Genomic DNA, 20,915 nt, shown 5'->3' with positions numbered 1-20,915 from the left:
GGTCCCACAGCTTAAAATATCATTGCCATTATATTAGCATAGGAATTGCATTCGGGAGCCACAGTGGACGTGACGAACAACCGATCGACGTACTCTCCTACACACACACACACTCACACACTCACTCACTCACTCTGTCCAGTCACATTAAAGTGGCCACCTGTCAGAAGCTCAGATAATCACCTTTCGCAGCACGGACCGCTGCGAGACGTGTAGAAAGGTAGCGATAGGGACTCTGAGTCATGCAGACTCCAGTGCCATGGTCAGCTGAGCAAGGTATTTCAGTTGAGGATCCGTGTCGCAAACAATTCGACTCCCACAGAGTCTCGACTGTGTTTAAATCGGGGCATATTGTTGGCCAGGGAAGTGTCGTTAACTCATCCTAGTGCTTCTCTAAACACACACGTACGCTGCAAGCTGTGGGGCACGCTGCATTATCCTGCTGGTAGATGCCATCGTGCCGAGGAAAAACAAACTGCACGGAGGTCGACATGGACCCCAAGGACAGTTGCTTGCTTGCGTTTATCCATTGCGCCTTCCAGACTGACGAGATCACTCAGGGAATGCCACGAAAACATTCCCCAGGCCGAAACGCTCCCCCCTCCTGCCTGGACCTTTTCGACGGTCGTTGCAGAATGTTTGCAACAAACGTTTCTGCCCATTGTATCATGAAATGTGATGCCTCTGGAAAGGCCAAATGTTGCCGCTCAGTGGACGTCCAGCTGCAATATTAGCGTGCAAATTCCGGCCTTCGTCGTCGATGAACATCAGTCAGTTTGGGTGCATGAATCAGCAGTATTGTAGTCCGGGAAACACCGATAAATCGACAGTGAATCGTCAAGCAATGTTAATCCAATCACCGCTGTGCTGCTGAGATTCTTTCTTGCCTTGGGTCATGGCCTAATGTCCGTAAAACAAAACTCAGAAAGTACGCAAATACCAGAGGTGTAGTTCTGCGGTAATGACCACGCAGTTTGATCATGTAGTACAGGCTTCCTAAAGGAATTGCATACCGTTTGAAAATATCGGTTTTGAGAACATTAACAAACATGTTGTCGAAAATATTTCTTTTCCCATATAAACATTTTGTACGGTCAGCAATATACCACCACCACCATTACTTCACTATATACATTAATAAGCATGTGTGTGCAATTATGCAGTCATACACCCAGTACTGTTTTTCAGAGTTTCTGCATGCAGACAATATTCACTCGAGACATCTCTGAGTTTTCAAATCAGAAAATATTGGGACGCATGAAGGTATAAGCTTTTTATTCAGTCACTGAAAATTTTAATATTGTATGGAAGAAGAAATCAGGAAACTATGGCGTATCTTCTTTAACTGACAATAAATGCAGTAATTTTGTCAGCCAAATAACTTGAAGAATATTTCTACCTCTGACGAATCTTTCAAGCTGTCCGCGCCAATTAAATCGGATTTGAGTTGCAGTTCTATGGAGAAAGAGGCAGCGCGGTATGACAATGGTCCTGAAGTATTTTATCTGCTTTAATGATTGCTTTTTCGGCTCATGTTGCATAATTCAGTCGTACAATCCCGTTCTTCTCATTGACATGTCAGTGTTCATGTGACTTTTCAACAAGCACTCAGTCATTTGTATATAATACGGGAGCCTAGTTGGAGCTTTGTTACGCTCCTTGTTCTGGTCTCAAATATTCTCAGTAAAAATTAAATTTTCAGGTGGTAAATTTCGAATTACTTTCGTCGAAATCCAGCTGGAAAAATTATAAAATCCATTTGGTCTCGAAAGTGCCTTATTGAAAAACTGATACTGTAATTTAATGGTGTGCTGTATGAAAACACAGCATTAGATTCAGTATTTACTATAATAAAACTATTGCTACCCTTAATATTGTCATGAAGCTTTTAGTTCAAACAAGGGCAGCACGTTTTGTATTATCGCGAAATATGGGAGGAAGTGTCACTGAAATGATACAGGATTTGGGCCGGACATCATTAAAAGAAAGGCGTTTTTCGTTGTGACGGAATCTTCTCACGAAATTCCAACCACCAACTTTCCCTCAGAATGTGAAAATATTTTGTGGACACCGACCTACATAGGGAGAAAAAGATCACCACGATAAAATAAGGGAAATCAGAGGTCGTACGGGAAGATATAGGTGTTCGTTCTTTCCGCGCGCTGTAAGCGATTGGAATAATAGAGAATTGTGACGGTGGTTCGATGAACCCTCTGCCAGGCACTTACTTGGGATTTTGCAGAGTATCCATGTAGATGTAGTTGCCCGCCCAACTTCCGTCGATGTAAGAAACTTTTTCTTCCTCCTTTAATGTTCTTAGTTTAGTCAATCTAACTTCTTTTTCGCCAGTCAGTTACATCAGTTCCGTCAACAGCTTTTGTTTGCTTCCAGATCCCCCAGCTCTCTTTTAGTGAAATTCCATTTCACGCTGTGTGTTTTGTACATCATCTTTTAAGGATAATGGATCTTCCGTTTCACAGCAACATCTAGTTTGCCTGACTGTGGTACTGCTTTTTATATTAAGTAAAAGTCCTCCATCGTTAGTCGAATAAACGAATCGTCGAAACACTCTTAACGATGGTGTTTCTTTCTATATTATTAGTATTCTTATTGTGCGCATTTTCTTGCCCTTATCCATCACTTTACCTAACTAACTAATTCACCAAATTTATAAATAGAACCGACAGTACTAATTAACGCAAGAAACTCAGACGAGGAGAAACTACGTAAATCGCCAGATGCCGCATGAAAGGCACCTATGCATCTCTTCCTGGAAAGTCTACTTCCCCCTCACCATTTTACAGCAGGGGTGCCCAAAAGCACGGTCCGCGGATCGCATGCGGCCCAAAACAAGCAGGCTATCACACGATCGTAAAAAAAAAAACCATAAAATTTTGTTTATGTGAAGTTATGATAAGAGTAATTTTCGATTTGTAGCTCCCACATACCCACGACCCTCTCTCTCTCTCTCTCTCTCTCTCTCTCTCTCTCTCTCTCTCTCTTCAGCGTGTGAGTGTAAAGTAAACTACGTGCAGCCCAGAAATACTCATGTTATCGAATGTCACAAGCGTCCAGTCTAGCTGTATGGTGGGACACGTCTGGTGTATTTAAAATGGTGTCAAAAATGTTCGGGTTCCTGACAGCACGTGATGTTTTGTCAACGAGCATGATTGGTACATGAAGATTCAGTGAAATCGACAAAGACATTTTGAAGTGTACACAAAGCTCCACTAGGGACGTCGCTTGCCTCGCTCTTAGCCGAAGACTCTTTGTAACGATTCTTTGCGAACACTGGTGACTCATTATACGTCGATTGTTGTTTATTCTCATTGTTGCAATAGATCGGTACCTTCATAGCTGACTGTTCTGTGACTATTGTTGCTTATCAGTTGTAAAGATGTTTTTGGAACAGTGTACTGCGATTAAAGTGGACCCTCTGGTGTCCCATACCAAAAGCGCATTGTTACGTCAGTACAGCAGAACATGGCGACTAGCGCCCACGTCCGCCTAGTCTGTGTAACGAAAGCTGCCACGCATTCAGTTGTTGTTGTGGTCTTCAGTCCTGAGACTGGTTTGATGCAGCTCTCCATGCTACTCTATCCTGTGCAAACTTCATCTCCCAGTATCTACTGCAACCTACATCCTTCTGAATCTGCTTAGTGTATTCATCTCTTGGTCTCCCTCTACGATTTTTACCCTCCACACTGCCCTCCAATGCTAAATTTGTGATCCCTTGATGCCTCAAAACATGTCCTACCAACCGATCCCTTCTTCTAGTCAAGTTGTGCCACAAACTTCTCTTCTCCCCAATCCTATTCAATACTTCCTCATTAGTTCTGTGATCTACCCATCTAATCTTCAGCATTCTTCTATAGCACCACATTTCGAAAGCTTCTATTCTCTTCTTGTCCAAACTAGTTATCGTCCATGTTTCACTTCCATACATGGCTACACTCCATACAAATACTTTCAGAAACGACTTCCTGACACTTAAATCTATACTCGATGTTAACAAATTCCTCTTCTTGAGAAACGCTTTCCTTGCCATTGCCAGTCTACATTTTATATCCTCTCTACTTCGACCATCATCGGTTATTTTACTCCCTAAATAGAAAAACTCCTTTACTACTTTAAGTGTCTCATTTCCTAATCTAATTCCCTCAGCATCACCCGACTTAATTTGACTACATTCCATTATCATCGTTTTGCTTTTGTTGATGTTCATCTTATATCCTCCTTTCAAGACACTGTCCATTCCGTTCAACTGCTCTTCCAAGTCCTTTGCTGTCTCTGACAGCATTCAGCTACTTCCCTTATTAAAGCTCCATCGCGTTACGCGCACATTGTTAGACAGGAGACGTAGGAACCTCTGCCATTTACGCTATGACAACCTAACAGGCTTTGTTGATCAAATGAGATCACTCTGACCTTTGGAGAAGACTAGCGCCCTGGATATCAATATACGTTATAGCTTTCGCAGTCGGTGGTTACATCTCAATTTGTTGCAGCTTTTTAATGATCCGATATGTTTGTAAAGAGGAAACCTGTTATTTACTCAAATTGTCTTGTAAAGTCATCAGATGATCAAAACGACTTGCTAAATGATTTAGATAAGATACCTGTATGGATCGGTAAGTGGCAATTGACCCTGAATAAGGAAAAGTGTGAAGTTATTCACATGAGTACTAAAAGAAATTAGTTAAATTTCGATTACGCGATAAGTCACACAAATCTGAAGGCTGTAAATTTAACTAAATACTTATCGATTACAATTACAAATAACCCAAATTGGAACAATCACATAGATAATATTGTGGTTAGAGCAAACCAAACACTGAGATTCATTGGTAGAAAAGAGACTCCTTACACCACGCCTGTGTACCCTATTCTGGAGTATTACTGTGCGGTGTGGGATCCGCATCAGGTGGAACTGACGGATGACATCGAAAAAGTACAAAGAAGGGCAGTTCGTTTTGTATAATCGCGAAGTAGGGGAGATGTCACAGACATGATACGTGAACTGGAGTGGCAATCATTAAAACAACTGCGTTTTTCGTTGCGACGGGATCTTCTCATGAAATTTCAATCACCAGATTTCTCCTCTGATTGCGAAAACATTCTGTTGGCACCTACCTACATAGGGAGAAATGATCATCATGATAAAATAAGAGAAATCAGGGCACGCACAGAAAAATTTAAGTACTCGTTTTTCCCGCGTGCCGTTCGAGAGTGGAACGGTAGAGAGACAGCTTGAAGGTGGTTCATTGAACCCTCTGCCAGGCACGTTATTGTGAATAACAGAGTAATTACGTAGATGTAGATGTGACCAGAGGCTAGTCACCAAAAAGCGTCCAAATGCTTCCTAACCCACGCTAATAATTTCCTTCAGGTAGAACTCCATTTCATTATAGAATGAGTTAAGAGCTACTACAGGAAAATGTCCAATCTCGTGTTCAAACTAGTACAACCACCGCCACCACTATTTAGAGATGAATGGTGCCAAATGATGCCACATACCGTCTTTTAACAAGGAAATAGTGGGTTAGGTATCTTTCGAAGATTTTGACCATATTAAAGAAACGCAGCAAACACGTTTGAGATGTATACTTCAGTGACTAAAACTATCCTATGTTGCCATTTGAGGGTAAATTAACAATTTTAGATTGGTTTGATGGAACTTGTTACAGTATTATAGCATTCGGTATTGAAGAAATTTCAGAGAATATATTATGTCAGATAGTTTCCACCTCCGTCGCTTCTAGCTATGTAGCCAAGTGGAAAGATAGCTGTCGTGCAGTCACGTGACCACTGTTTGAAAAGAAGGGATAATAATGTTCAGAGAGAACATAACGTACAGCTCCAAGCTAAGCGCAATCTTTCATGTCATTGAGATCATGATGAAACCAATTCACTTCGCTTTTTGAGTTCTACATATTCTTCTTAGTGCCGCAAAAATTATGGACAACACATACGTAATGCTGTAGTATTGTTTTATATAATCAGGAGTCTTATTATTTTCGATATCGTGATCCATCTTCGGTTGACTGGGACAGCGTACAGTACAACCTCTCGTAATTAATAGAAGAGGAGGAAAACTGCCACCCGTGTTGCTGTAAACTTAAAAAACAGTCTGATTAGCAATTCTCCAACTTAATATCACTGTACATGTACTCCCATTGAGCGTATTTGGGACATGATTGGATGTTGTCCGGTAGTGTTACTGTTACCAGCGACATTTTGCGGCAGCAGGGAGCGGTGTGCCGAGCATTGTAGCCAACGATGACACCAATCTCCATGATGGTATCTACACACAACTTAAAGCTTACAGCGTAACCATGAAGTGTAGCTACAGCGCCGGCCGCGGTGGTCTAGCGGTTCTAGGCGCTCAGTCCGGAACCGCGCGACTACTACGGTCGCAGGTTCGAATCCTGCCTCGGGCATGGATGTGTGTGATGTCCTTAGGTTAGTTAGGTTTAAGTAGTTCTAAGTTCTAGGGGACTGATGACCACAGATGTTAAGTCCTATAGTGCTCAGAGCCATTTGTAGCTACAGTATGCTGTGAAAGAAATTGAAACTAGATTCAACCATAGGACTAATAGTGATTAACAATATTTAAGCTACACAAGCTGTGTAATGTGTTAATAAATCTTGATTCGTTATTTACTTCAGGGTGGTGTTACTTCCCACATATGTAGTTCTATATGTATAAACCAGACTGTATCTAAAAGTATTTTTTTTTTCTTTGATGTAACCTACTGATTTTCTGGTACACCAATTGTTTTGACCAGATAGATCTTCCAAGCATCAAACACTGCGATCGTAGTATTCTGAACAGGTATCATTCAATTCTCTTCTTTATTATTAAACGTTCAGATGAACTGTTTATACCGTAACGACCTTTGCTGATCCAAAGCTAAAGTCCGTTTATCTCGATCTAACTGGTGAGATGTTACAGATCAGTCGGTCTCTTACTAAATTTTGAGAATGTGGAGCTGTCACTGGATGCACTGTAAACTCGGGCGAAAGACTTCTTACATGTGGGCCGGCTAGTTGCCAAAACAGCTGATAGAAACGTATGCTTCCGATCAGTGACGTACGAATTCACTATTAGCGACTACCGCATTGCGTGGTGTAGCTGAGTATGTTAAATAAAGTCCTGTAGGTAATTATGTTAATCACTCCAGCGTCGGAAATCTTCCAGTAATACTGAAAATAATAAGCTAATGTAGTTGTTAAAGGCCAGCAGAAGGTGGTAGAACTTCACGCACACCGGCATAAATAGTGATTATTAACGGTTGTCCCCTGCTCCACCTCACTAGTTATTGTATATTTTTGTTGAACGCTGTTCCGTTGTAGGAACTACGTTCCAAGAACCAAATACTCTTCGGGATTGATGTGCCCCACGACATCTTTCGTGTTTTACTCTTGTTAGTCGCCCCTGCTGTTTAATCATTGTAACTGTTATGACTATAGCAAAATGACAGTGACTACGTATCTGATACGAAAGCGTCCAACACAGACGTTTCCAGTGCCATTTAACCCTGCCGCCTAATGCCATTGCAGCCACTTAAGATAATCTAATTCGAGCTAGACACATCGTTTGTCACAGGCAATGTCACTGTCAAAATTATTTGGCGGGTCTTCCAAATGTGTCTGGTCTATGCGACGTTGTAATGGAACACCAACACTTACTCTTAGCGGAATATAAGCTAGGATCAAATTTGTTACAAATGAAAGCAGCAACTGTGTACTGAGCTTTGTCTCGGGTCTTCAGTGGCAGCGTGCGGTGGGAGGGAGGGAGGGAGGGAGGTGCTGGTGCTGGTGCTATAGCATCTTTGAAGAGCATCTGTGGTGCTTGACGGCATGAATGTGGTGGTGGTGGTGGTGGTGGTGGTGGTGGTGGTGGTGGTGGTGGTGGCGGCTTCGGGTCTGCAGTGAGGCATGCTCCAGTAGAACAAATAGTGGCGCACTGCCTGTGGGCGGGTATCCGGGTTAGGGGTCACAGTGTAAAGTTACTACAAATAACCGATTATGGACGCTTTTCTTTTCTCTCATTAAAATATTGCGCTACATTACCACCATTCATTCTTTCTCAGCTAAGTGGTTTTTTTACCCTCCAGAAGCAACGTATCAGACGTCACAAATCAGAGAATGAGGCAAAACGCCAGAGTATAAGACAGTGATCAAATGCAACTACTAGGGTACGGTCGATTGAATCTGTCTAAATAGACATATTTTCACAACGGAATTTCATCGCATTTCTACTACTGGGGTGAATCACCTAAAACTTACTTGGGGAAATGGAAAGCGCTATTGATGTGCGGTTTTCACAGAATGGATTGGTAGTCACGAGCTCTTATTGTTAGCCAGTCAACAGAATGTAATAATACTTAGAAAATTTATTTATTGTGCAAACATACACTTTTTTGATGGGACGATGCCTATCGACATTAAAAAAACCAGAATAGGGTAAATTTGAATGTCAGTGGTGTTTGTTGCAGAATTCTAGTGCGAGTTGTTCACGAGATCGTATTTTGGAAAGTTGCCACACCGATACTTGTACAGTATCTATGGTAGCACACACTAAAGAACAACAAATGTGTGCATACATTAGTAATATGGATTCTGATGAGAAACTAGACAATTAACCATCATAGGTTGTTCAAAATGACCACCGGCAGCGACAATACACGCTTTCAATCTGGTATAGAAAGACTGCTGCACACGTGCTATCTTTTCAGCGGAGATATCCTAGCAGGCTGCAGTAATAGGTTGTAGGAAGCGTCTTTCCCCACAGTAAAATGTATACAGGCGTCAAAAGCAGGGAACGGGCCGCCCAATGTACAGGTCCTTTGCGCCCAATCCAACGATTTGAAAACAACTGGAAAAAATTCTGAAGATATGTTGTTGTACTTCGTGCAGTATGGTCAGGACAGCAATCGTGCTGGTATCACAAGTTCCTTCTAGTCTGCAGAAGAACGTCTAACAGCATCCGTGGAAGATGGTCTGTTAGGAGGCTGCGATAATTCTGCACGTTTAGTGTCCCGCCTATGGAAAACAGGCCTATGAGCTGATGGTTCACTATCCGACGTCAAACTGTAACACTGCATGGACGCTGACGTTCCACCTGACGTAGCCGACGGGGATTGTCAACAGACCAACAGACTAATAGTGGATGTTTAGGCGGTGTACCTGGCCTGACTTAAATCACTAAGCAAGATACGTGATAAGTCTGCAGTATCCTGTCGTAATGCTCTACACTTACAGAAGTTAACACCATTCTCATAATTGTTCCCCTGCAGCTCTTGATGGAGAGAGATGTGGTAGGGATGGAACCTCTGTCGATGGGGATTGTGTAGGCCGCTTTACTTCTCATGCCACTTTCTCGTGCGACTGGGCTGAAGCTAACGTGCAGTTCAACTGAGACAGCTGCAGCAACAAGAACATTACTTCCCTCTCTTCTTTCGTCACTTGTTTCCTTCTATTACGTTGTCTACCGCTTTCACGTAACTATTTTAAGAGGTTGATAAATAATTGCCGAGAACTTTGACGTCCGTTCGGATATCCTGCCACACACACCGTACAAGAACGAACTGCATTCTTCCTAGATTCTCCGTACCCCCATGAGCATGCCGGCTTTTTATGCATTGGTAAATCCGACCGTCCACGCACGACCTGCTGCTTGGACTGTTACACAGTGAGCACCTAGTCGCACTACTCTCAAGGAACACACAAGCACACTTTAAACAAACATAACATCGCACCTAGCAATTACGGCGTGTCGGTGAGGAAACTTTCCAAAATACGATATTTCTTAGACGACTTAGAAGCAACAACAAACACCACTGACGTTCCCATTTACCCTGCTTCTAGTTTGTTGATGTCAGTGGGCATCGTTCCATTTAAAAAGTGTGTGTTTTTGGACAAAAACATTCTAAGTATTATTACAATCTATTTATTGGTTAGCAGTTCGAGCGCCTGACTACTAATCCATTCTATGAAAACCGCATATCAGTAGTATTTCCCATTTCCGCAATATTAGCGTTGCAAGTTTATGATGATTCACTCGGTATGGCACTACATAAATGTTGTTCATAGTTACACAGATTTAATCAGAATGAACTGCATAAGCCGATTCGGGTTCCTCAAGTAAGGCGAATTGGGTCATTAGTCCATGAATAGGGTTAGTACAACAGCGTATATATCACATAACATGTAGACTGTCACTTACTTTTACACAGCTGTGAACATACCAGACAGTATCTTCTATTTTCCAATATTTTTTTTTGGGGGGGGGGGGTGGAAGGGAACATCAGTCTGAGTGGTTTTATGCGGCCCGCTACGAATTCCTCTCCTGTGCCAACCTCTTCATCTCAGTGTAGCACCTGCAACCTACGTCCTCAGTTATTTGCTGAATATATTCCAATCTCCGCCTCCTTCTACAGTTTTGCCCTCTACAGCTCCCTCTAGTATCATGGAAGTCTTTCCCTGATGTCTTAACAGATGTCCTATCATCCCATCCCTTCCTCCTGTCAGTGTTTCCGACATATTCCTTTTCTCTCAGATTCTGCGCAGAACTTCGTTTCTTGCCTTACCAGTTCACCTAATTTTCAACATTCGTCTCGAGCACCACATCTTAGGTGCTTTGGTTCTCTTCTGTTCACTTTTTACCACAGTTAATGTTTCACTACTATACAATGCTGTGCTCCAAACGTACATTCTTAGAAATTTCTTCCTCAAATTAACGCATGTGTTTGATACTAGTAGATTTCACTTTGACCAGGAATGAGTTTTTGCCAGTGGTAGTCTGCTTTTGATGTCCTTGTTCCGTCCGTTATTGGTTATTTTGCTGCCTAGGTGGTAGAAATCTTAACTTCACCTACTTCGTGGCCATCAATCCTAATGTTAAGTTTCCCGTTGTTCTCATTTGTGCTACGTCTCACTACTTTCGTCTTTCTTCGATTTACTCTCAATCCATATTCTGTACTCAGTAGACTGTTCATTCTGTTCAGCATATCACGTAATTCTTCATCTCTTTTACCCAGTATAGGAATGTCATAAGCGATAGTATCGCTGATATTTCACCTTGAATTTTAATCCCACTCCTGGACATTCCTTTTATTTCCGTCATTGCTTCTTCGATGTAGTAGCGAAAGACTACATCCATATCTTACACCCTATTTAATTAGAGGATTTCGTTCTTGGTCGTCCAGTCTTATTATTCCCTCTTGGCTGTTGTACATATTATATATTAATCCGTCTCTCCCTATTGCTTCTATTTTTCTCAGAATTTCGAACATCTTGCACCATTTTACATTGCCGAACGCTTTTCCCAGGCCGTAAATCCTACGAAAGTGTCTTGATTTTTCTTTAGTCTTGATTCCATTATCAACCGCAATGTCAGAATAGCCTCCCTGGTACCTTTACTTTTCCTAAAACCAAACTGATCATCTAACACGTCCTCAATTTTCTTTTCCATTCTGCTGTATATTATTCTTGTCAGCAACTTGGATGCTTGAGCTGTTAAGCTGATTGTGTGACAATTCTCGCACTTGCAGCTCTTGCTGTCTTTGGAGTTGTGTGGATGATGCATTTCCGAAAGTCAGATGGTATGTCGGCAGACTAGTACGTTCTACACACCAAAGTGAATAGTCGTCTTGTTGCCACCTCCCCCAATAATTTTAGAAGTTAGGAAGGAATGCTATCTATCCTCTCTGCCTTATTTGATCGTACGTCCTCCAAAGCTTTTTAAATTCTGATTGTAGTACTGGTTTCTCCCCCCCCCCCTTCTTCTTCTAAATCGACTCCTGTTTCTTCATCTTTCATCAGAGTAATCTTCCCCCTTCATAGCGGCCTTCAACGTACCCTTTCTACTTGTCCACACATTCCTCTGCATTTAACAATGGAATTCCCGCTGCACTACTCTTTTTAGTTTCACGGAAGTTTAACTTTCCTATGTACTGAGTCAATCGTTCCGACAATCATTTCTTTTTCGATTTCTTCACATTTTTCATGCAGCCATTTCGTCTTTACTTCACTGCGCCTCTTATTTATTTCATTCCTCGATGACTTGTATTTCTGTATTCCTGGATTTCCCTGATCATTTTTGTACTTACCTCATTTCATTGATCGACTGAAGTATTTCTTCCGTTACCCATAGTTTTTTCGCAGTTACCTTCTTTGTACCTATGTTTTTCTTTCCAACTTCTGTTACTGCCCTTTGTAGAGATGTCCATTCCTATTGCCTACTGAGCTATTCCTTATTGCTGCATCTATAGCCTTCGATCACTTCAATCATATCTCGTCATTCTTTAGTACTTCCTCACTTCTTTGCTTCTTGATTCCTTCTGATTAATCTCTTAAGCTTCAACCTACTCTTCATTGCTAGTACATTGTGATCTGAGTCTATATCTGCCTGTGGATACGTCTTACAATCCAGTATCTGATTTCGGAATCTCTGTCTGACCATGATGTAAACTAACTGAAATCTTCCAGGCCTTTTCCAAGTACACCTCTTCGTCTTGTGATTCGCTGTTACTAGCTGAAACTTGCTACAGAGCTCAATTAGTCTTTTACCTCTCTCATTCCTTGTCCCAAGCCCACATTCTCCTGTAACCATTTCTTCTGCTCCTTCCCCTACAGCTTCATTTCAGTCCCCCATGACCTTCAGAATTTCATCTTCCTTTACGTACTGTATTACCCTTTCGATATCCTCGTATACTATCTCTGTCTCTTAATCTTTAGCTTGCGACGTCGGCTTGTATATCTCAACCATCGTTGTCGGTGTTAATTTGCTATCACTTAACTGTTCACAGTAACACGCTGCCATACCTTCGTATTCAAAACGAATCCTAATCCAGTTAAGCCATTTCCTGTTGCTGTCTGTATTACCCTAACTTATCTGACCAGAAATCCTTGTCTTCTTTCCATTTCACTTCACATCCTGTTATATCTAGATTGAGCCATTGCATTTCCCTTTTCAGATTTTCTAGGTTCCCTATTACGTTCAAGCTTCTGACATTCCATGCCCCGACTCGTAGAACGTTATCATTTCGTTGGTTATTCAGTCTTTTTCTCGTGGTCACCCCCCCCCCCCCCCCCTCCCGCCTTATGGCAGTCCCCTCCCGTAGATCCGAATGGGGAACTATTCCAGAATCTTTTGCCAATGGACAGATCTACATGACACTTTAAGAAGAGAAGATATTATTTAGAGTATGATAAAGGATTCAATCATTTTGTTGCTCGTAGACCAAAGCAGGTGCTATGAAAGAGTAACTGAGTTACTGTATGTCCACTGTAACTTGGTGTTTTATGCCAAGAATGACTAAATCGAACATTGTTTCAGAACTTCTTTTTATTATATCACGTACTTTTTAAACTTTTTTGAACACTGGTGTAATGATAGATCAGTCTTCTTACATACTCCATACAATTTGCCAAGTCTGACATGCTTACTGCACGTAAGCAATTACATGCTTCTCTCACAAAATCCCATAAGACACTGACGTATACCGTACTCCATCGAATGATCATAAAGTGCTGATCTCAGTGCCAACATGGCTGTCCCTTTAATATGCAATGCCGAACATCCTCGGTATTGTTATAAAGGGTATTTAATAAAATTACAATTAAAACTGATACCTCAAAATTGACTCATTTTAAGAGTTGCACTAGCTCTTATAGATCAAATACATAGATGAATTTTCAAACTTATAACATTTTAAGAGTGTGCAAATGCTCAAAATATGAAGTATTAACAATATTTTTACTAAATACAAAAGATACATGGTTCGGAAAATGTTCCTACCAATGTATGTGTTTCCAAGTCTCCCATTGAATGTGGCAAAATAGGTCTTTTATTTATTATTGACAAAACACCTAAAGAACTGCCTATGTTCACACGCCACTTATAACATTTTCGCTAATTACATTTTAATTTTCTAATCAATTTTGATTCTCTGTTGAATTTTCCTTTAAATGCCACAGACTTTAATTTAGATACTATTTTAACACAAATACATCTCCGTTTCAAAGAAATTACTTTGACCATTATACTCGATCATTTGTTCCAGATTTAACCCAACTACGTTAATCCTAAATATTCCTTTCAATTACAGGACCTATATACTTCAATACAATTACAACTTAGTAACCACTTTCATTGTAACAATTTTACAAGTATATGTTTACCTATACCACTACCGTTTGTTTACATCAGTGATTCCTGTTTATTTCAAAATGGATCGAAAAATACGTGTTTTAAATGGGTTTCAATGGACTGTTACGTCTCACCTTGTTCAAATTCATTCCCTTCAAAGTTGTTACAACTCCATATCTGCGTAATTAATTGTTTGCAACAATCTTCCGTCAGTTTTGAGTTCCTGAAACACTACTAACGATTTGTCTACATCTTATTTGTCGTACTAGAAGCACGCCGCACGGGCTTCTACCGCTACTCTAGCATTAGTTTACTGAAATAGACTTGGGATTATAGTCGTATTCTGGCATTTGATGGAGAGCAGGCAGGACACTTCCTCCTGCAGTACCCGGCTGTAAGCCTGTCGCTGTTGGCTTCCACTGCGTTGCAGCTTCTTTGCGCATGGCATTGTGCCAATTATAGTAGGAAACTCTACCGGCCGCGAAAGTTTCCCCTAGTTCAAAGAAAAAGAAAACGTGACCCAGGTTCTAATTAACATTTTAGCTTGCTTAAAGACACTAAAGCACACTGTACGCAAATTTAATATTTTTATTGATTTTTGTAGGAGACAGGCTTTAAAGTGAATTTCTACAGGCGCGGAGAGCGGAGGAGATCTGAGAAGAAATTGCTGGTCGCGGTAAAATCGCAACTTAAGACTTAAAACATTAGATGCCCTCTGAACTGATATGCCTTCATTTTGCCTCTTAGCTGTTTTCTCTCGGATAGTACCACAGAAGATAAAATTACATTTCCACTTTTTTCTCCTCGTGGAATCCGGTAGTCTTACTTTATTTAAGAAAGAGGGGATTGATAACTTCACTGTTTAGTCCCTTTTAACCCCACTAATCAACCGTTCGTTCACCCACAGCAGAAGATGTTTTTAGTCAGTCTAAGAGGTAAGAGAGAACTTAAGCAAGAACTGCACTCATTTATTTCTGAAATCTTACTAGCGTCTGGAAGTACTCACTCAAAGACATCAAGGAGCTTTTTGTAGATAGGTTGTGAAATTTTCACGGACCAGTACGAAGCTGCTCTGTGGAAATAGTAGTCGCAGTACGGTGGAGGTACTGGACCATCTGATTTTTCTCGTTTCCTCTGACAAATTGACACTCTCCGTATTTTAGAGTTTGCTGCCTATGTGATACCATGCCTATGTGATACCAGTTTATACGGTGATGAGTGTTTGCGCAGTTACTCCTATATGCAAGTTCGGTTCTAATCTTCTCCTTTCCTTTCACTTCTACATTTCGATGTAGCACTTACTAGAGTAGCGCACTTTCCCAAAATTACACCAAGATGTCTTCCGTAGTCCCTATCAGGTGGTTCACCATCAGCATATTCATGCACTCTCACAGTCAGCGAAACTAAGAGATGTCAGGAATTCAACTTACAGCACCGACGCACAATCTGATGCTCGTGAGCTATATATCTCAATTTCTCCTCCTTATTCAAACCAAATTTTGCGGATTAACCTTTTTTTGCCATCATCTAGATTCGAACCAGCCGTCTTCGCGTCATGTGAAACTACAGTATCCTGCGTTTACAAACCTTTTTCTCAGAAGTGGAACAGATGTTTGCATATGTGTATGCTTACCCTTGTCTCGATTATGCACTTCGCTGAATAGTGCGACCACTTTCCCGTCGTAGATTTTCTCTGTGACTAAGATTCTTGTGGATTTTGTGCCAGGATGTGCGTCATACGGAGGCTGAGTTAGAGGTAAGTCACAGGATGGCTGCAAGAGCACGATTTAAACTTAGGTACCAGAATCTAAAAAGGTCAGGTCAAACAAGTACTCGGACTAAATTTTATTTGTTAGGTATTCACTGGATTATAAATATTTAAGCCTGGATATTACGTTGTACAATACCAGAAGAGTGAAACGTAGGACCTAGCTGCAATTTTGGAAACACACACACACACACACACACACACACACGCACACACACACACACACACACACACACTGCAGTCTCAGGCAACTGCAAACAGTGAAAGCACGTAGAAGTACCGCAACACGACGTGGAATGGACTCGACTAATGTCTGAAGTAGTGCTGGAGGGAACTGACACCATGAATCCTGCAGGGCTGACCATAAATCCCTAAGGGTACGAGGAAGTGGAGATCTCTTCCGAACGTTGTAAGGCATCCCAGCTATGTTAAATAATATTCATGTCAGGGGAGTTTGGTGGCCAGCAGAAGTGTTTAAACACAGAAGAGTGTTTCTGGAACTGCTCTGTAGCAATTCTGAACGTATGGGGTGTCGCATTGTCCTGCTGGAATTGCCCAAGTCCGTCGGAATGCACAATGGACATTAATGGGTGCTGGTGATCAGACAGGATTCTTACGTATGCGTCACCCGCCAGTCGTCTCTGGTCGTATCAGGGGTCCCGTATCACTCCAACTGCACACGCCCCACACCATTTCAGAGCCTCCACCAGCTTGAACAGTCGCCTACTGACATGCAGGGTCCATGGATTCATGAGGTTGTCTCCATACCCGTACACGTTCATCCGCTCGATACACATTGAAACGAGTCTCGTCCGACCAGGCAACGCGGTTCGTTATCAACAGCCCAATGTCGGTGTTGACCGGCCGAGCCGAGGCGTAAGGCTTTGTGTCGTGCAGTCGTGAAGAGTTTCGTTGAATGGTTCGCACGCTGACACTTGCTGATGGCCCAGCATTGAAAAATGCAGCAATTTGCGGAAGGGTTGCACTGCTGTCACGTTGAACGGTTCTCTTCAGTCGTCGTTGGTCCCATTCTTCCAGGATCTTTTTCTGGCCGCAGCGATGTCGGAGATTTGATGATTTACGGGATTCCTGATATTCACGGTACACTCGTTGAATGGTCGTGCGGGAAAATCCCCACTTCATCGCCACCTCGGAGAAACTTGTGTCCTATTGCTCGTGCGCAGACTAGAACACAAAGTTCATCGCACTCATATCTTGATAACCTGCCTACTCATATATCTTGATAACCTGCCATTGTAGCAGCAGTAACCGATCTAACAACTGCACCCGACACTTGTTGTCTTATATATGCATTGCCGACCGCAGCGCCGTGTCCTATCTGTTTGCATATCTGCCTGTCTGCAGGCCTATAGCAGTTTCTTTGGTGCTTCAGTGTATATGGACACTATTTAGTTACCGTTTGTTGAAGTTAAAGTCGTTTATACACGGTTTCGGTGACTGGGGTGTGGTAGCTGTTATTAGGCTAAGAAGGAAATCTTAATTGCAAAGTAAGAAAGTAATTGAAAAAAGAGGGTACAGTTTGGAGACCCGGGGCGCAGTGATTGTATCAAAGGCCTTCTCAAACGAAGTAGTGTGTGCAAATTTATTCCGTAATCGCTTGAGGTTTATTATTCCGTCTACGTTTCTATTAGTAATCGGATAATCGCGTACCTTTGGCTCCGAAGCAGAACACTCTCTTTGGTCTCCTCACAGCCAACCACGAATACAATCGCTCTTGAAGCTGTCAGATGAGGACTGGGACTCGAAGCGGCAACCTTTCCTTCCCGACACGCGACCCACCCTCACAGCTTCACTCGCCTCATTACCTCTGTTATACTTCCCAGATTACGTAGACGACTTCCTACACATGTTTTTAGACCAGCAGCAAAAAAAGACGTAGCGGAGAAATGTCTTAGCTACAGCCCAGGAGATGGTTCACATATAAAGTCTCACTTGTCGAACCAAACGAGAAATTTTATTCCATTGCACAGTTTTTCTTGGGTGGCATGTCAACTACGTTAGAACGAGGCAGTTCATTATCATCGGCTGATGGACAAAATTCATTGTTTGTAACGGCGGCTCTTAAAAATGGCTACCCTGAATGCTCCCCTTAAAGCAGACCACGAGTCTGCCAATGTCTGAAGAGAAATAACCGCTGTGAGCTGAGCCGTTCATGTGAAAGATCCGTTGCTTAATTACCTACGGCCTCTGCTGTCGCCTGGAAACTTAAGTAGATGCCATTGTTTACAACTACATCTAATACACTAAGAACCACAGTAAATGCGGGGAACAGCATAATGAAACTTAGTTCAGACCAACTTACGGTTGGAGCACTGAAGGACGATTTGTCATGTATGTAACAATGAGCAGTTATTAAAAGTCTCAACCGAAATAGACAGCCAGAATATTTCTTAAAAGAAATAGGTTGCTATATTCTCCTAAAAGGTGGTTTCACGACCTTAGCTCTCTTTTTTAATGTGTCAATTGATGATTTTCAGTACGTCTGTCAAAACTCAATTCCCAGGTATGCAAGGCTGTAGCCATTCACGATGATCTTTTTATACGAAAGTCTCGTTTGCGTAGACGTGCCTACACATAGCAATAGGCAGTTATTAAAGAATTTTTGCTACTAGCTAAGTGTTGTATGATAAATATGAACTACTTTTGTTCAATGGCAGATATCAAGGCATTAATACCCCAGCTTCAAAGCGGATGTATATCATTTCCCATCAGATTCCTAGTAGTAACCACAGTTTAACTCATCATTCGGTTTATAGTAGACTAACAGATTTTCGCGAAGTTTCAAAGTTACATTTCTCTTTACTAAGAGTCAGCCTATTTTGTCTGTACCTGCCCATATATTGCAAAAATTATGGCATAATACATCCTCTTACATTGTAATCAACGGTATCTGCTTTTGCTGTGTTATGAGCCCTCAATTGACTGCCTATAAGGTCACCACAGTGTGACCTGCGGCGCCCAAGTACTGATCGTTAAAAGTAACCACAATTTGCACTGTGTCGACTGTCCCTCGTCGCAGATTTGACAGCCTGCAATTATACTTATATTTAAAGGCATTGTGTAATGTCAGACACGGTCACAAACGATGAGTGTAGATGGGAAACATTGTGTCATTCTTCACAAAACGCTTTTCCAGTGCTACTGTGTTCTCGGTACGATGTCGCATGTCCCTAAACTTTTTGCAAAAGATACCTGTTGCTATTTCTTAAACAGCATAGGGTGTTTTACAGTAAACTTTGCAATGTCTGAACTAAAGAATGGAGTTGGGTAAGAAATAGAAGTCAAAGCTGAGATTTTTTTCTTGAATTTATTTGCGTTATTCTCTTGCAAAAAATTTAAGACATGAAATGGTTTGTTTGCGTTGTGGTTCCTAGAACGTTCTTAATAAATTACTTTCTCTTTCTTTTCAGTTCTGAGGCGGCAGCATAATAAAGTGGATACAAATATGTTACGAAAAATTAGAGGTATATTGTTTCCTGATTATCTTGAGAAATATTAGCTTCGGTACTGAGAAACTTGCACATTTTCACTCTTCAGTATTTACTGTATGTTCTAAATCTCGTTTTTCTTCTGATCGTTACGTTGCATTACGATAATCTTAATTTAATATTCCTTACTACAAACAAATGCCGCATTTGAAGATGACCGTTTGTGTAATGTGCCTTCACGAATCACTTCTGTGTCAAAATGTATAGCATAGCAGCAGATCCGGAAGTGTCATGCGCGCCCGTGAGTTGTCAGTACGAGACGACAAACAAAAGATTCCCCCTCTCCCACCCCACCTCGGACTGGAGCGCTGCTTACTCGTCTGTACCTCAGGTAAGCGACCAGTTTCACTTAGCTCGTCGCCGGAATCACCGATGTCAGTTAAAATTAAACACATCTTAAAAAAGTTACTGCCTCTGTAAATATTTTTGTTTGTTACTGAGCAGGAAAATTACATTCTTACGAAGCTCATAACGTTAGTGGCCGTTGCTGTATTTCACTGTTAGTTGCTTAAGTACATTATTGCAAAATTCGGCTGAGAATCGCGGGCCGCGCGAACACTTGACTCGGGCCGCAGTTTGACGACGACAACCATAGAGCTTCCTACAGTGGTAAGCTGTTCTGTTTATTCGTCATTTCATTGAATACGATTTGCGAGACAATCAGGGCAATAGTGAGCAGAATGTTGGTAGAGCTGTTCTTTAATGTAGCGGAAGTGTGTGGGACACGTCTGCAGCGCGGCTGTCGCCCTACTTCCGCTGCCAGCGTGGTGCGGCGCCTGGCCACTCTCGGGTGTGCTTTCACCAGCCCGGGGTAGCGTGCCAGCAGGCGGGCCATCAGGGAATGCGTCCCATCATCGTCGTCGTCGTCGTTGTCTGACAACGCTGCCAGAGTGGAAATGGTGGTCAAACACTTACGGGATCAACTGAGATATCGCACAAATCATTTTGACTAATAAGAATAATACGGAGTTCGGTGGCTCATGTAACAAGGCGAATGGACGGTAGATGAACCAGCGCTGTTGTATCGTATTTCACGAGACGAGAACTGACAGAGATGACCATTTAATGGACATACAACAGCAAAAAACATACTAGATCGAGATGACCGCTTATCTTTGAAGAGGTGTGGGGAGTAGTCTGTCCAGCAGTGGATACCATTTTTATTCCTGCCTGTCACATGCGTGTATAACTTTTATGCCACATTTAACTACAGTGCAAGGTGTTCCGTTTATTCGTTTTTTTTTTCCTCGTGTGGATGCTTTATTTGAATGTAATTTACTGGATGAGTACACGGTTTCGTTAAGATACCGGTACAAATTATAATGTGAAACCTTACAATTACAGTCATTAATTTAACGTCCAACGTCATTATATCAATTGTCAATGCCAACGAAATTCACCAACAGCCGTGTAACTTAAGGTTTTATTTTATTTTGAAGGCTACCAGTTTCAGCATTTCACTAAGCCATCTTCAGGCCCC

The 20,915-nt window shown here is 41.8% G+C and overlaps 1 protein-coding gene across 4 annotated transcripts in view; it reads left to right on the top strand.

Moving 5' to 3' along the window:
- Window positions 1-20,915, top strand: part of LOC126183439 (calpain-A) — a 642,654-nt gene that overhangs the window by 465,978 nt on the left and 155,761 nt on the right. The gene's annotated exons all lie outside the window — the stretch shown is intronic.

The sequence above is a fragment of the Schistocerca cancellata genome, chromosome 1 (genome assembly GCF_023864275.1).
Source record: "Schistocerca cancellata isolate TAMUIC-IGC-003103 chromosome 1, iqSchCanc2.1, whole genome shotgun sequence".
Classification (NCBI taxonomy): Eukaryota; Metazoa; Arthropoda; class Insecta; order Orthoptera; family Acrididae; genus Schistocerca; species Schistocerca cancellata.
Note: the sequence above shows the minus strand (reverse complement) of the source record. Positions and strands in the feature narration are given on the sequence as shown.